Raw genomic sequence first — 15,979 nt, 5'->3', positions numbered from 1 at the left:
CTTGTGCTTGAACAAAGGAGTGCAGAATCGGGCCTGAATGTTTGAATAGCAGCAGCTAAGAGACCTGTAGAAGACTCCAGTCTTAGCTGGAACAACTGCCAGAGGAATATTGCTTTCTAGTACTTGATAGTGTTTCAATTTCATTACTAATAGTAGATTTGGAAATGACAGCTTTAAAAAGGGCTTTGGTTTTAAAGCCAGGGTCACCATGTGCAGTTCTGACTGGTGTGGACTTTGGTTGTTGTTCTGACCACACCAGTTCAGTCTTCTGCTATGGATCAAACATCTGCTCTCTTTAGGAGGAAAAGAATGGGCAAATGATGCCCAACAGGCTGCAAATACTCTCTGAGGACAGGTAATTGAGATATGTGAGACATTGTCGACTGGAAATGAACATGACGTAGAGATCTGAAATTTTACAAAATTCTCAGCTAGAGAAGGCTGAATGAATCATCTCTTCATTTTGCTGTCTATTGAGCAGATGAATTATTGTGTGTACAGACAATGCTTTGGCTAAAACCCTGCACTGATTTTCAATGCAATTTCCTTTCCATGTAAAAACCAATATTGCTTCTGTTGCAAGCCCATTATTCACAAACTTGGTGGCAAGCTGTGCTGTCACTGAGTTGTCCTTTCTGCTCCGCCTCAGACATGGCTTTGGGGAGTTTCATCAGACAAAGTTCGACTGTGGGAGGTCTCAGAAAACTCCCATCAAAGAAAGTTTTTAGAGAGGCAGCATTTTTCTGTCTTGGATGTACAGTTTGCACCTTCTTTTATATTAGCTGAAGTTTTGATGATGTCTTTATTGGCCAGAAAAAGTTTGAAAGCCCTTTATGTAAATGTCTGTGGTTGGTAACCTCCAAGAGAAGTGAAAGTATCTGAAAAAAGGCAAAAATAGTTAGAAACTGCTTTGGAGGCACACCTTTTGGATTTTGCCTACTGAAAGGGAGAAAACACTGCCCTTTTTAGCATGTGCTCTATGTGCTATAGCTAATATTATCTGAGCTCATTTTGGCAAGTGTGCTATTCCTAAAGATGGGGTTTCTGCTCACTTCCTTTTTCAGGTCTGCAATATTCTTTTGCACAGATTTGAGAAGGAGTAATAARGTGATGAGAGGGGGAAGTGAATAGATACAGCAAAGCTGATCGATGGTCTTTCTTTCCTTGCACTTTCCTTCCTCTCTCTTGAAACATAACATTGAAAACATAACAAAAAATACCTGTTATTATTTTTTTCAACTTTTTTACTATAAATATTGAAAGTCTTTGTTGCAGAGAAATCCAAATATGGAAATGCAGTGGATGCACAGTTCAGATCTCTTTGTCTTGCCAAAGGAATATGAAATTTCCATTTCTCAACTCCCCATGCTCAAAATCACACTTAAAAGGGGGAAATTAATTCTTTTATTATGTTGCTGGCCAGAAGAGGGAGCAGAATCTATGAAATAGTGGGAATAGACCACAAGGGAYAGAAGATAGCTGAAGATGGTCTGGCAGATGGTGAGATACTTATCAGCAGACGTTACACGATTCGTCCATCACACTGGCTGTGCTGCTCAAGCACAAGAAAACCACGGACTCATCTTTGAAGTATAAATATGCATTGGAACCAATTCTGAGTACATGAATGAAAAAAAACAGCATGGGACTTAAGCCCTTACTTTATAAGTAAACTCCTTTTTGGACCACAGACTCCCTCTCACATTTATTTGTGGGAGGGGTGTATTTTTGAAGATTTTTTTTTTTTGTGGGGAAAAAAGCTGGAAATCCTCCATGAAGAGCAGATCCAGTCCTCCTCCTTGTTATCTCCATGTAGATGAGAGATTGGTCTGTTTAGTGCATTTATAATATAAGCATGTTCATTTTTAACAACTCAATGTTTAACCTCAAATATTACTTGAGCTGGTCACATTGTATGAAACATCTTCCTTCAAAACCTCTTGTATTTGCTTCAGAAGCACATCTGAAACTCTGAGGAAGTTGAGTGACTGAGTTTCACCCTTGTCAATCATTCAGAGGCTGGGCAGCAGGACAGCAGATATCAGTAGTGTATAATTTGTTCTCTCACATAGCAGCCATGTGCTATAAAGGAGTATATCCCCCTAGAGCAGGGACCTCTTGTCAGCATTCAGCTATATTATGTGATTAGATTTCCAAATATTTGTTCTTGTTTCTTTGCAGTGTCAGACCCATTGTAAACTGAGGATGTTCCAGCTGTTCACAATTGTGAGGGAGGAGAATCAACATATTGTCCCTGCTACGCTCATCATCTGCTTATTCCTTGATGACTGCAGCCTTGAAAAGTACCACTGTCTTAGTTAATATACATTACTGTTTAGTGTATTAYGCTGTTGGGAATTAGAAAGGGTTCTCACAAGGTTTTACCCAGAGCTAATTTTGGACAACATCAGCCTGATGCAGAGTGTGGGACTTTATATTTGCCCATGTGCTAGCATTTTGACAAAACTAGCATTTGTTTAAACTATGAGTGGTGTCACCCCCTCTCTGGAACTGAGAAATCTGAAATTGGACTGCGGATCTTTATCCGGTAAGACCGCTTTCCTASTAACAGCTTTCTGCACCCTTTTTTAGGAAGACCCTAAGGACAATCTYTATCCCATGGAGCATTGTTAAATCAATGAAAAAAAAACCATAGCTCTCCAGAATGAGAGAATTTTCTTACTAGAGCAAAATGAGTGAAAAGGCTCCCAGGATAGCAGGGTTTGAGTGGGTGRCAGGAGAGACCTCAGGTGAGTAAGAAAAGCAGAGGTCTGTTTGACAACTCATTGCTATGGTGGAAGTGAGAAATTGCAGGAGGGCCATAGAAGAATGAAAGGGATAATGTAAGGGCAACCTGCCAAACATCTGAGATGTTTTCACTCTAATGGTAAGAGTATGGAGAATAAACAGGAAGAACAAGAAGTCTTGGGACACAACAAAAGCTGCAGTTTAATCAGCATCGCACAGGCTCAGTGAAATAAACTGCRGCCCTTCAATATTAGCAGAGGGTATAATTTGTGTATGGAGGAGAGGCAGTAAAAAAAGGAAAAGTATTATCTGGTATATTAGGAATGTATAGAAGGCCAGAGAGAGGGGAAAACCAGCTGGAGATGAAACAGAGAAACTGTAAAACTACTAAAGATTACTGAGTGAGGAGGAGGTTGATGTCACATTTTTTAGCAACTACTGGGAGTGTCCTGAGGTTATGAGTAGTATGAGGTAATCAAGGACTTTATCTAACCAGGTTATCTGCTGTAAGAAAATTAAAAAACCAACAAAACACAACCCAACAGCACAGCACAAGAGGTTCCTCAAGTTTTTGGAATGTGTTTGGACAACTCTTTGTTTTAAACAGTGAAAGCAGTTATGGGAGTCATGGCYAGATAAGCTATGATAGATATGATTAATAAAGAGAAACTTGTTAGAAGGCAATTTGAACTCATGTGTCTGTGGAGGAGGAGGCGAGCAAGACCAAATGACTCCTGTGTGGCAGATTTCCTCACTTCAGGCAATTGGTAGGGAAAGTTCTGAAGGGAGGAGCCAAAAGGAGAAAGAATCTTAAGAAAATGGGCAGTTTGGAAGAAATCCTTACTTAAAGGTACTAAAGGAACCTATCCTGCTGGCAAGGAGGACAACATTGGAGAAAATCAGGGGGTCTGAGTCAGAGACTGCATGGTTATCTATTGACACAAACCCACCATACAAAAAGTGAGCAAAGACATTACTGGGATGAGTAAGGGAGAAGGACCGAAGTGCAAAGAGTGCAAAAGGGGCCAGAAAAAGAAATTGGGAAAAAGGGAAAAAAAAATTGTCACTTAATGGGGATGTTGAACATAGGACAAATGACAGAGTGGGCTGAAGTGTGAAACACCACCTTTGCAAGTAGGGGACACTTGATATGAGAGGCTGAACACACTTAGAGCTAGCAAGGGAATTGAAATGCAGCTCACAGAAGAGAAGGAACCTTTGAATAAAGGGCATGTACTCAGAGCAGGAAGTCCTGGGGAAGTTTACTCTGGTGTAATTAAAGAACTAACCACAAGAATTTCTGAAATATTAACAAGTGTATTTAAGAACACAGAGAAGATTTAAAAGGTACTAGGAATTACAGACCAGACAACCTGTCTCAGACACCTCCAATGCTTTGAGAATTATTGCAAAACATTCAAGTGCTTCATATAATAGCAATTGAAGAATGATAATGTGATAAAAAATCCAGTGTGAATTTACCCAGAACAAATCATATCCAATTAGCCTCATGTTCTTCTTGGTAAGAGTAACATGAAACTCAACCAAAATTATATTTCTACCTTAAAGGGGGAGTTTGACATAAATGCAGTGAAATGTAATAGCAACAAGTGCAAAATATTATACTTAAGAAAGGTTAACACCAAGCAAAATATTAAAAAACCTGGCTAGTAATGCTTCCACAAGAGAGAATCTGGACTGTATAGTGAAATTAATTCTGATACAAGGTAATGACTCAATGATTCAGTTGCCTGGGATATTCCAGGGTATAACAACTGGGATATTAGGTGTCAGAAATATTCTGACATCTATACTGATGAGGGCTCAGGTAAAGTGCTGTGCCCAGTTTTAGGAGTTATGATCTAACAGATAATTTTATGACATCTTCTGGATCATTGGTAGTCTGCTGACCATAGACTAACATGACCTGGGGCATAATAACCAAGACTCACTAGGACCATCTGTTTCTTTCTGTGCTCTGAAAAATATTTTCAGACATTAGACGGGCTTTGCTCAGTCCCTTGCCATCAGAAGARGGAGTGGAGCTCCCAGGATGCTGTTGCATGGAGAACTCTGCAGTGCCACAGTGCCTGAGATCTTTTCATCATGAGCTGCCTGAGACCGGGGAGAACTGAAAACTGTTATGCACTCATCTGCAGTTATGTCCCTTGAGACACACAGATCTGAACTTTGCTCTTGAAATGGGAAAAAAGGGATTGATTGTGATGCCTAGGGTAGCACCTAAACTGGACARTATGCCTTCTGGGATGTCATTAGCAGTGAGCAGAGTGGAATAAATTGCTGTCATTGCTTCATATGAGGCATTCTGTTTAATGCAGCCAGATGAATGCTGCAGAATGAGGGAGTCCCTTTGTTCACTCCCACTCTGATGGAGTCCTGCACTGGATGAGTCTCTTGTTGCCATCATAAGCCAAACAATGGGTCATAGCATGACAAAAATGTGCTTCTGTGAATTCACTGGGCACAATTTRCTGTTGATGCCAATTCTGGTCAAGAAACTCACAGACCTCAATTAGCCTAAAACCAGTTATCTGCACCTTCCAGCAGATGTTCTGCAGCCAGCTGTGTCCTACAGCTGAGTCCGAAATACTTTTCAGAAACTGGGTTTTATATCCTCAAGGGTTTTAATCTAGTATTGCTGGGTTTTTGTCATTTATTTCATACTGTTTCAGATGTGAATCTCTGGAGAGGAGTTTTGAATTTTACTGTGACCAGACAAATAAAAGCAATGGAATGTCTGGTCCATCTTGAACCAGAAACTCTGCAGCCATGAGGGGAATCAATTCTTGGGTGTGTCAGCAGACCCTTGGCACAGCTGTGAACTGAGTACAGCATACCTGCTCATCAACTCCTTCACATACAACTTTGATTAGTGAAGATGAGCATCCAGTATGAYCCAAGCTCCCAAATGTTTGTTTGCTTTGTTGTTTTAAAGGGAAGCAAATTACTATAATCATCTAGGGCTGGAATTCGGTAAAACATACTCCTGTCCCTTTTTGTCAATACCCTACAAACAGAATATTTTCATTAACAGCGCTGAATTTGTACTGACTCTTYGCTATCATTCAGCTGCTCTTTCTTTTTGTTCTTTTAGACTAGAATCTAAAAACCTATTTAACCTGGGATGTASCTCTGCCAAAGCCTGTTCTGCTGGGAGACAGAATTCTTGACTGACAAAACAGGCAGCAGAGCCATGAAACATTAAGCATCTACTGTAGGTCTGGCTGAAAGGTTTTGAGAGACAAAGAGGAATTGTAGAAGAAGTGTTCATCATTTTAGGACTCCTCAAGTATTTCTGACTTCACATTTTATCTCAGGAAGAACGGACTTCTTTATGTTAAGATGAATGCCAAAGAGGGCAAGAAAGATGGGATTGACTTGAGGCCATTAGAWGTGTGGCAAACAATTTGAAAGCATTCACATTTACTTGAAAAACAACAAAAMACATTCCATGTTGCCTCATTGATTTGGCATAGCAGATGGCCTGTGCAAGGAGGAGCTGTCTTCAACATGCATTACATTTTTTTCAGAATTTTTCTGTAATTCTGAGAGCTATAATATTAGAAATTGCTGAGGCATCTACTCTCTAGCTGCCTGTTAAGCACCACACTGTTAAAGATGTGGGAGTTTTAGAGCAGCTTAGAGAAAGCCAAGATGATGTAGTCCTGTGCATTATGCTTTGTACAGCTTGGTAGTCCTAGTGGGTTTGCAAATATTTCTCTGGGTTCTGTTCTGCTCACTATCAGCAACCACCAGGACGAATTCCTTGATGTGAAGGTAGAATTTGTTGCAGATGGAACAGCCCACAGATAATGCCTTCTCCTCCCTGCAGCTTTGGTTCTGGTCTTTTCTGCTTGTGGCACAAACTTCGCCAGAAACTCTGGGGCATTTAGACTCATAGCTTAGCTAGAGGGTTTTGTTTTGTGTGAGGAAGTATGTGCATCCAAATTCAAAGCAGATTGTTTTATGCAGTGTCAAATTCTGTGCAGATGGAACATGATATGATATGTTGAAGTGGGATACATAGCATATGGCTATAATTCAGGGAAACACATTTCTCCAGCTGGTTACCTGCTATTGAGTTGGAAAACATGTGTCCTGCATTCTGGTAGGCTTCTACCAGAACAGTGAGAGGACATAAAAGACAGGTCATTCCTGGTATTGAGTATCAGATAATACATACATCTATTTCACTGATTTCATAGTGCTGTTCAAAATTAAGGCTCCTGTTATCACAATGAGCATAGTGCAACTGAAAAAAAAAAAAAAAAAGCTATTGCTGAGCTCTACATCTACAACTGCATGTGGACAAACCAATATATGCAAACAGTCTGGGCTGCTTTTGGGCTGGATGACCACACCTTCTGTCCTCTCCTGGCCCCAGGGAGAACATAGCCTGTGCTGCCTCAGGATGCAGCATTTCTTCCAGGCACCAGCCCCTGACTCTGGGGCTGCATCACGAGTCTCCAGGGATCCCCTGAACCTGGGCATCCCCTTGGGTGCAGCACCCACCTGCAGCCCATGTCTTGCTCAGTCTCACTGTGGTGCTGCTGTGAACAGMTGGATGGGAGCCATGGGTGTCTTTGGACAGAGAAGCTGCCACTCTGCCTGGGTYCTGCATGGCCTGGCAAGGTGCAGGCATGATTTCACAGTGTCCCTAAGAAGGCAAGAGCCGAGTTGTACATGACAGACCTGTCCCTCAAGGAAAATGGGCTCATTTTGGCCAATGGCCAACGGGAGAAGTGAGATGTGACTTAAGCTGTATTAATCATCAACTTATGCCTTCTGCCAGGCAGAGGTAGGCTGTGCATACACCTTCTTCTGTGGTTCAACTGTTAAATACCTCGTGGTCAGACTCATGAGTAATTACCTGCCTCAGCCTACTTTAAATAATGAAGCAAGTATAAACCATTGCCCTGGAGTGATCCATCCTTTTCAACGCTGCTGTTCCCTGCCTGCTGATCACTTGCTCTGCTCCCTTGCACCCATCCAGGCTCTGACATTGCTCTGCTCCATCCCAGCCAAGCACGGTGAGTAAATAACCATTTCTCTCCTGTGATCAGGCTAACAATACTCCCTGCTCACACCCTTCCCTCTGCCTTTTCTTTTGCAGATTCTACTCCTCTTGCACTTAGTTTTACTTTCAAAACCTTGTGCAGCTAATAACCACTCTGAATGTTGTCCTTTCTCAGGCTCTTTGGAGATGATGGCATTGCTATTTCCACCTTCCTGTCCCTCTTCCCCTTGTGGCTTGTTCCAGGTTAGTCACCCCTCTTTGTTCCCAGATTTAAAATTTATCATCACTGTCATAGATACAAAAATTGCATTTTCTTCAGGTGCACTGAATGCTTGTAGTTCTGYTAGTTCAATTCACACCACATCAGCCCCCAAAGACTAGTCTGGCAAAATGCTGATAGCAAAAATGGAGACTGACTGGTATGCAAAAAAGCTGTTTTCTCCAGCTGCTTTTTTTTTTTCTTTTTTATTTTTACATAAAAATTACTACAATTTTTATGGTGCAAAGCTCTGCCCCCTCACTGGAGCAGACATATTCCTAAGGAGAACAAAACAGATTTTTATGGGGAAAGAACATCACTGAAAGAAATTTCACTGTTGATATAAAAGAAWTTTCCACAAGAATGGAGGTAAATTACAACTTTCTTGATTTTTCATCTCTACCTTCTCCATTTTTTCAATGCCTCAAGCCAAGCAAAATATGAGAAGGCAAAACCCTAAAGATGTAAATTTTTCATAAAAAAGGCAAATATTTTCATGTCATTAAAAGTTTAGTTAGTTCCTCACCCCAGTGTCCTTTTTTGGGGTTTTTTTTTGTTTTGTTTTGTTTTTTTTTTGTTTGTTTGGTTTTTTTTTGTTTGGTTTTTTTTTGTTTTTTTGTTTGTTTTTTGTTTTTTCCTGGCAAAATCATTGCCTGTTCCCCTGCACAGCAGGAGTGACTGAGCAGGGGGGATGCTCTCAGATCTGGCAGTTTCAGCACTGCAGGAACCGAGTGAAGGTGAATSTGCTGGTTCCTGGTGCACCACAGGGCTCCCTGGGAAGTGACAGTGACACCAGAAGCAGGGACTGTGCCTCCCTCTGCTGAGCCCACCTCCCTGGCATGGCTGAGCGCTAACTCAGAGACCATGCTCAGCTGTATTGGTTTTCCCCAGCATGCTGGTGGCTCCTAATTCACCAAAAGTGATGTGACTGGTGTAGTGCAATCCATCCTTTAGTTCCACAGATTCAAAGAGATTCCTTCTAGAAGGCTGATGGAAGCAGAGAAATATGTATATGACCTGAGGGCAGGCATAGGTAGCTCCTGTGGTGGAGRCTGAAGCAGCTCAGCATTTCCCTTTTGCAGGCAGCCTGTGATGTATCTTGATATAGCAAATACTGTAATTATGCTGACTATTTCTAAAAGGTTTTTCATGTTGCAATAAGGACTGAAAACAGAAAAAAATACAGATGCTGTCCTGAATGAAGTGTGTGGAAATTGCAACACATTTTCTGCCTTTATATATTGCAATTTTCAACATTTTCCATGCATATCCCTGTCCCCTTTGTGCAYAAACATGGCAAAGTCTGATTCTATGGGCAAAAAAAATCCATTGATTTTTAAATGTTAATTTCATGAACAATATAATGTAAAATGAAAAAAATATTAAAAAGATCAGGTAGAAAAAAATTGCAGAGTTCTTATTCCTCCTATTTGTTCTGGAAGGGGAGAGGAGGGTACGTCACTTACATGAGCAGCAACAATTCAGCAGCACAACCCCAGTTCTGGATATTTGTGATCAAACCAAAACTCAAAACAGTGATGAGGCCCAGGGACATGTGTGAGATGGAGCTGCTCATGAATGCTGAGTGAGCAAAAAAGCCACAGCAGCTGTTATTCAGTGTAGTGAACACTCTGCTCTGGGTTTTGGCTCAAATGCACCCCGAGGCCTTCATGGGGGCCCTGGAGTAGCTGATGGAGGTGGTCATGGCTCTCCAATGTCACTGTGAGAGGCTTTTGCTTCAGAAGAGGGTGTTCAGAGAACTCATTGCCATCTCCATTTCCTGCCCTTCCCAGTTCCTGGACCTTACAGAAGATATCTCTGTTGCCCATTCAGGATGGGGAGAAGCTGAAGGAGTGAGCTTTTCACTTCTTGGAGGAGGCAGATGCTCTGTGAGATGATTGTTTGTGTTCCAGAGTCACAAAGAAGGTCTGAGCTCTGCAAACAGCATCTGTTCAAAAGGGAGGAAAGCAGCAGATGAGGAAGAGCAATCCCAGTTGGAAAGTGTGGAGCATGCTTTGTGTGGCAGTGAAGTGCCCTGGGAATAAAGTGGCTGCTGGAAGCTGTCCAAAGGTGACCACAGAGCAGCTGGTGGCAGTCTTGATGTGGCCACAGTGGGTGGTGCAGTGAGTGAGGTGCATGTGTTGTTATTGACCCAGCAAGGAAACCCAGGCTTTGATCTCCATGACCTTTATGGAGGAGTGGTGCTTAGCAGCGTTGTGACAGGAGGAAGAGCGGCTTTTGTAGGGAGAGGACTGTCTGGAATTAGGGCACAGAGATGCTGTAGGAGGGCCCTGATCAATTCCTTGGGATGATGGAGCTGGATATATATTCCTATCAAACCCAGGCTCWGACAAAATTCTTGGAGAAATATAAGGTTTCTGTTTAATAATAGAGAAAGAGCATTAATGTGAAGAGTTGACATACTATCTGAATTTTGGACAGCTCTGTCTCTCCTGAGTTTTGTGTTTGTGATAAGTAAGTAATGTYCCACAGTAACTCTGCAGACCTAAATATTTGGCTGCCTGTGTATTTCATGGAAAGTTCCTCTAATTTTTAAAGGTCACACAAATGTGAGAGTTTGGCCCAGACGTGGAAACCAAAGAGCCTCCCCTGAGTGCTGCAGACCAGCAAGTCACTGGCCACCTTGGTGTGCCRAAGTCATTGTTCATCAGTTTGTTAGATGGGCTGTACACAGGGATTATCTCCATGGAGTTGGGAACCCCAGGTCAATGCATACTTGTGTACTATTTCCAAGCTGTTGGAGGGGACAAAAAAAACCAAACCAGTATCTTTTTTATCTACAACCTTTTTCTCACTGAAAGATGGGTGCAAAGGAATCTGTGCCGAGGGCCTGGGGTGGGCTTTAAGCCATGTATAGAGCTGCTGCATTTCATGCAGCACACCTGAGTTCTCAAAATGGTGTAAGAGCCAATTTAAACAGTCTCAGWGGAATGGGCTGGGGTGTGGAGTGCCCCTCTGGGCACTGCAGGTGATGGGAGTGCCCATGGTTTGTCCCAGGACAAACCCATGGTGTCATGGAGCACTCATGGCTCTTCTTGCATTTCCAGGACAAGACCTACAGTGATGCAAAGGCTGCTTGAAGCTTTTGTCTCCTTATGTAAAGCACCTCTCTGGCTGGTTTGCCTGACCTTGGAGGGTGCCCAGGATGCTGAGAGATCCTTTTGTATTTCTGAATTGAGCAGTATAATGGTCCCTTTCACACTGGTGTACTAATGGAAAAGGCTGAAGTAACACACCTCCTACCAACACCTCACAGAGCCCACCAAGCTCTGCAAATATTRCCAAACAAGTGACAGCAGCCTTCAGGTGGCTCAACGTGGCATGGTGGCATCCTGAAGAAATCCCAGCAAGAGGGAACTGCTGGGTCTTTGCTTTCTCATTCCAGCATCAGGGGGCAGTGCCCTGTGGGGCAGCAGCATCTTTCACACTGAGCTTCAAGAGATGCAGCTCCTGGGCAGGGCTGCTCAGATCCTCTTGCACCTGCGGGGCCAGCTCTTACCCCTGTACACTGAGGTGTAGAGTTATAAAGACCTTTCAGGTCTGACATTTATGCGGGATCTCATGGATTATGCTTCTGCTTTCCTAAAACAGTGAGTGGTGACAACTATCCCTGTATTTCCTGAAAATTTTCTGAGCTGGTGAGTCACTGACAATTTGGATACAATTTTCATGTGATCAMCATCCTTATATTTACCCTGGCATGTGAAGTTGGACAAAATGTCAGTGTGCAAAAGCAAGGCAAAGATAGGGAGCTACTGTATCTTCTGTTTAGGTTAATATAACAGTTTGAGAGGAGAAACTGGGAGATCTCACGCATGGTCTCAATTGGCCTGAGTCYACATCTGCTTGATTTACTCCAGCTGAGGACCTGGCTCTAAACCATTTTCTTCCTCATGGATGTAGCTGTAGTCAAGCCAATTGGTACATGTCTGTAGAGATGAGCATCCTGTGTAAAAACCAACAGAGAGCAAATGGGGGAGTAAAATTTCAAGCACAGAATGTCAGCATTCAGCTGACCCCTGCCTGTAGCCCAAAATGCACCAAAATGATCTGCACCCTGCAGCTGGGAATTTCAATTGCCACAGGATTTGACCTATGCTCTACTCTCCCTCTGAATCTTTTCCGTCCTGCCTCCCCACAATCCCTACAATTCCCTGCCCCTCAGCTTCTGTTCAAGCAGTAGCTCCTGCGCTCGCCCTGGCAGAAGCAAGCTGCCTTTGGGGATGGCAAGCTGCATTTGCTCTAGCAGACTTGCTCCTTCTGCCTTCTTGTGTGTTGAGGACTCTCCCAGACAGACTCTTGTGCTGGCTTTGGAAGCTGGATGGAAGGGTGCCATGGGTGCTTTTCATACACAGTCTGCTACTGAGATCATGTCCACATGCTTCAGCCTCAGACTGATTTCTGTAAAGTAGAATTTCAGGTTTGCATGGAAAGGCCAAGACTATTTGGCATAAAAATATGAATTGCAAGATTTTTCTTCTGTACACGATAGGAACCATAGACATAAGAAGATTTTTCAAGGCTGCAGGAACAGTTTCAGATCTGAGGATCTGAGATCTGATGGCTGGGATTCTAAAAGTTTGGTTGGGGCTCTGAACTCACCACAGAGGTCACTTCCTTGGGGACAACCKGGATGGAAGAGTTTGTGTATATTTGGGGCACCAGTTGCCAAACAGACAAATTGTCTCCTAGGCTGCAGGGCAGGAAAAGCTCCACAGGCTCTCTGAAGACAAAATTGTGCAGACTATGAAACACCTGGGTGGGACTCCTGGAGCTGGGTGCCCCACTGAGGCCACACCCAGTATTGTCACCACAGATTTCAGGTTCTGGGGGATATCCTGCCCTCTTTCCAAGAAGGATGATGATTGTTTACGCTGACCCTCACAATACACACTCGTCTCTCTTAGCTCTATGCAATGCTCTATCTGGCAGCATATGCATTTTGACTACTTCCCTTCAATGACTGTCTCTGCATGAATTTAAGAGACACAGGATTTCTTGCAAGGGTCTTGCCACTGAAAGCCTTCACAATTTCCTGTCACATGTTTTTGTCTTTGGCTCCCTGTATTTAAGTCATTATCAATGACTTCCCACCTGCATCCCACCTTCTGTAYACCATAATCCTTCCAATAGCATAACCTGGAAGTAGCCATATAACAATGCTTTCTCATTTCCTTATGAATTCCAAGAGGTGAATTCTTTCTGTGTCTTGGCTGTCATAGAAGTGTAGAATAACCTGAGTTGGAAGGGACCCATCAGGATCATCAAGTCCAGCTCCTGGCCCTGCACGTGACACCCCAAAAGTCACAGCATGTGCCTGAAAGCACTGTCCAAATGTTTCTTGAACTCTGTCAGGCTGGTACTGTGACCACTTTCCTGGTTTTCTGTGTCTTGGGGGTATTTAAATGTCTGTATTTCCAGTTTTCAAGACTCTTTCACTGGAAAACCATAAATAAYAGCACAGTGATGCCACATAGGAAAAGGAAAAAAATTAAGTGAGCTGATTTCTGAGTATCATCCTTCATGATGAAACTTTCTGCCTGCACATACCACKGTCTTCTTTCCTTTCCATCTAGTCAGCGTGTTGATCCCATGAAAGTATCGATCTTCATTCATCGGACTTTGCAAACCCCTGTAAAACACACCCCRCCGACTCCTGCTGGTGCTAAATAGCTTTTTATCAGTGTAACAAAGTTTCCTTGCGTACCTCCTGGCTGTCCCTCCTTCCAATAGTCACAATGAAGTTTTACCTAGTGACAGAAGTCCAAAGCTTTCTGATTTCAGTGTTTATTCAGTAAAACATTTTACATTCCTGGAGAGATACCAGTTTGTCATTAATGGATTCTTGGCTTGATGCCAGCAGCTAATAGTTTTATTGGTCCTCACACATACAGGACAATTATGCAATTTGGATAACTTCATTACTTTTTTCTTCTTTAATTCTGACTCCAAAAAAATTGGTGCCAAAGGAGGAACAGCCCTCCGAGTCTGAAGGGAGGGAAGGCATGAGTGGCTCTGCCCTCCTGAGCTTTGCAGAGGTAACACGGCCCCTGGCAGGCAACTGGAGAYGTTCGCAGCCCCTTTGAGGGGCAGGGTGAGCTGGAGACCATCCACACTGGCTGGGCAATGSTGAGTGCTCCTGGGTTGCCCCGTGTCTTGCTGGGAGCATTCTCCCCTTGCTGCCCATGGCCCTGACCCCACATTCCTGGTGCGATCCCCCTGCTCCACTCCTTCCCTCCTGCTCCCCAGAACATGAGCAGGCAGAGCTGGCTGCCAGCTGGGGCTGTTGGCAGAGCTCTGTAACTGCAGAAGTGGGATCTGGACTCAGGGCACAATTCTATACTTAAAATACCTGACTCGTTCAATCTCATTTTCCATCAGTGATTGAGATGAGGCCACTTCTTTCCCAAAGCCTCTTCCTCCATTAGTTTCAGCGATAAGAGGAAAGGTGGCAGTGTCATTATTTTCTGATGGGGGCTTGCTCTAGTTTTTCAGCTGGAAAAGTCAGGGTATTCTACACATACATACACATTTCAATGGTATGATGTAGCTGGGGAAAAATGAGTGCTTTGGTGCTACAGGTCAAGTTTATTTAACACTACAATGTTTTAAAACAGAGTGATGCCATTTCAATTAAATATCCCAGAATGTTTTGCAAGGTAATCATTTAAAAAACGTTTCAGAACTACTTTTGCAAGYTGAGCACATCTCACATAAAACACCCTGGCAATAAAATCGTATGTGTGAGAAAAAATGTGCTGAGGACTTTACTAGAAATGAGGCAAGCAGTAATTTTCTCTTCAGGACAGGCTGGTTTGTAACAACATGTCATTAAATTGCTTAACCTGTTCTGTATTTGTTTTGTAATATTTGTGTTTTGCTTCTCTCTTGCAGCAACCTTGTGATAAAATTGTAAGGGACAATGAGAAGAGAAAATAAAACAAAGAAAAAGAAGGAACTTGAATTTATAGAGTGCATTCAAACCTGCCTGCATCTCTTTCTCTTCCATCTGCAACACCTCCATTCCCACTCTCTCTTTGTGTTTCCCAGTCATCAAACAGTTCCACAGCTAGGATTAACTGAGACCCAAAACTGGGCTTTACAGAAGCAGATGGATGTAGGGAACAAAGAGACGAAGGACACTTTAAMATTTAATTCTGTCTAGTTCTCTTGATATTGCAACCTCTGGATTTGTAAAACTGTGAGATTTGTTTTGATTATTAAATGTTTTTGCAAGGGATTTTGTTTTTCCTCAGAACTGTTGGTTATTTGATACTTTTCYGTAAAGAAATATTTGACAAAGCTGTGGCACAATGGTGTCTCATTCTGTTTCTAGGAAGAATTGAAATTGGACRAAGGAAATTTCCAGAGCGAGTGTCAGATTCTGATCTCTTTTACAGAAGGATAAATCTAGGGTAATTCAGTGCAGTTACTTCAGATTTATGCTAACATAAATAAGATAACAATTTGGCTCTGGGAATCTCTGTAGCTCCCTGTTTGCTCATCTAACAGCTGRCAGCTTGCTTCTTGCTATTTCTCTTGCTTTTTGGGCTAATTTTTCTTGTTTGGTGCTCAAGTTGGAGCCAAATGAACTTGGGACTTAGTTAAATGAACAAATGTGTTTTGCACAACACACAGCTATGAATGGCTCAAGATCCTTTACATGATCATACATATTTCAGATTTCCCAAAGGTCAGAAATTAATGGCCAGTAAATGGATAGAAATATTACTTCACACAGTATGTAGTCAACCTGTGGAATTTGGTGCTGCAGGAGGCCACTGATCCAAACAATGGATCAGGATATGAAAAATGGCTGGATAATTTTATGTCAATTAATTACACTTGGAGCTGGACAAGCAAAGRTTGAGGTAACTAGGCCTTTTGCACCGGTGTAGACATGAACTCCCCTG

The 15,979-nt window shown here is 42.6% G+C and overlaps 1 long non-coding RNA gene across 1 annotated transcript; it reads left to right on the top strand.

Annotated features, from left to right (window-relative positions):
* Positions 1 to 7,671: 7,671 nt before the first annotated feature.
* LOC130573654 (uncharacterized) lies at positions 7,672 to 15,299 on the top strand. Its single transcript, XR_008965340.1, has 3 exons — positions 7,672 to 7,799; positions 7,883 to 8,029; positions 14,961 to 15,299. It is a non-coding gene; the product is annotated as an uncharacterized LOC130573654 (long non-coding RNA).
* The last annotated feature ends 680 nt before the right edge of the window (positions 15,300 to 15,979 follow it).

Source organism: Malurus melanocephalus, unplaced genomic scaffold (assembly GCF_030028575.1).
Source record: "Malurus melanocephalus ecotype Western Australia unplaced genomic scaffold, MMel_1.1 scaffold_62, whole genome shotgun sequence".
Classification (NCBI taxonomy): Eukaryota; Metazoa; Chordata; class Aves; order Passeriformes; family Maluridae; genus Malurus; species Malurus melanocephalus.
The sequence above is the reverse complement of the archived record's forward strand: the minus strand, read 5'-3'. Positions and strand labels throughout refer to the sequence as shown.